Source organism: Cyprinodon variegatus, unplaced genomic scaffold (assembly GCF_000732505.1).
Source record: "Cyprinodon variegatus isolate N-32 unplaced genomic scaffold, C_variegatus-1.0 Scaffold332, whole genome shotgun sequence".
NCBI lineage: Eukaryota > Metazoa > Chordata > Actinopteri > Cyprinodontiformes > Cyprinodontidae > Cyprinodon > Cyprinodon variegatus.
In genome coordinates this window covers 141,831-143,716 of record NW_015150785.1, presented here as the reverse complement: position 1 = coordinate 143,716, position 1,886 = coordinate 141,831, and positions in this window count along the sequence as shown.

The window sequence follows — 1,886 nt, the reverse complement described above, 5'->3', positions numbered from 1 at the left end:
AATAGAATAGAATAGAATAGAATAGAATAGAATAGAATAAAATAGAAAATCCCTATATTATCCCACAATGGTGAAATTCTGGTGTTTAAAAAAGGATTTAGCAAAAGGGTTATAGAAAAAATGGTTTCACAAATTTGGACCTTAGAAAAATGTAAAACAATAACATAATAAGAGTTAAAATATAAATAAAAGAATACTGTACTGTAAAGTGTTTTAACAATATAAATACCGTGTACCTGGAGAATAAATAACCAATATGCAGCTATGGACATTTTTACAGTAATGGATATTTGAAAATAGCAGCAACATCAGAGACGTGCAAAATGACAGCAGCAGGTTATTTAACTGACTAAGGTTGAAACTGTACAAAATTAGCATGAATGTAAAAACTTATGGAGGTTACTGGGAACAGTGGTGGTTCTAGAGTCTTCCAGCTGCTGGGAGGAAGAATCTGTGATAACGTTCCCTGGTGCATTTAGGGTGCAGCAGTCTGTCACTGAAGGAGCTGTCCAGTTCAGCACCAGCTTAATGCATGGGGGGGGGGCATTATACAACAGAGATGTTCATTTAGTTAGGATCCTTTTGTTTTCCACCTCCTGCACTGATTCCAGAGGGCAGCCAATCACAGAGCTGATCTTCCTGACCATAAACAATAATTGAACACTTTTCTATATACATTATCTTTTTTTTATTACAACAGATACAACAACAAAGTACCCTGCAGAACAGGCAGCTATAAATCACATTCAGTGATTTGTGGTCTCCTGTCTTTGATCATTTACCACATAAAGATTTTTCAGCCAATAAGCATTCAGTGCTGGAGATGAGGTCACCCCGGGTGGAGCATAAGAGATCTCGTCGAGGGAATTCGGTCGACTTTTGGAGAATGTAAAACTCTTGCATACATTTTTTTCCTAAGCTTTATATATCAAGTTTATATATCATATCAAGATGTTTGAAGGTAAAGGTGAGTTAAGTAGGTTGACGTAAGTCACTGTAAATAAATGCAAGTGTACTGTACAGGTTTTTAATGAAAAACAGCAACATTGCATGTGTATTGGGGCGTCACTTTCAGATATCCGAAATTACATTACTACTATCAAAAAAAAAAAAAAAAAACATTCTGGATGCCTAAAAATGAATGCCAGATCTCTGTAAACAAATTGTTACTAGCCATCATATTTTAATTACAACTAATCTTATTCAGTGTGTACTTTTGATCTCAATTATTGGATTTCTGGATATCTAGCATGATATATTTTTTTGATATCTAAAATTTTCATTATGACAAGCAGTAACTATATTATTGATATCTTAAATTAGAGTTCATCCTTTTCGGAATTCATTTTTAGAAAGGAATTTTTACCGCAGGTCATTCATCCCTGCTGTCATCAGACCCCATAATGCGACACTACAACGGCAATAACTTGTGCAATTACCATTTAATACCCTGTGCAATAATCTGTTTTTAATATTTGTGTTGGGATCCTTAGGCTTGCCCACCAGAGGGCGCCAATGATCCTCTTCTGTTTTATGTTGTTTTCTGTTAGGACTGGGGTTACTGTTGGGATCTGGAGAGCTACCATCTGTCTCCAACAGAGAGCGCTGTGGGTCTCCTGGGCTGGAGCCTCCAGCACACCTGAAGCTCATCAGCCCATCAGGAGACCTTCCTTCATAAGCAGCAGTCAGACCTTCCTTCAATGCCGGAGTGTTGACCAAGTTTGGTTAGCAAACCCTAGCCTCTGTTTATCTAGTGGATTTCAGGAGACTCTTGAGAGAAACTGAATTCTAACCTGCCTCTATCTTCTCTACTCACAGAAAGCCTGACCAAGGTCTGAAGCTCTGGATTAACTTTACCTGGATACCTGCCTGCCTGCCCAAGGAAG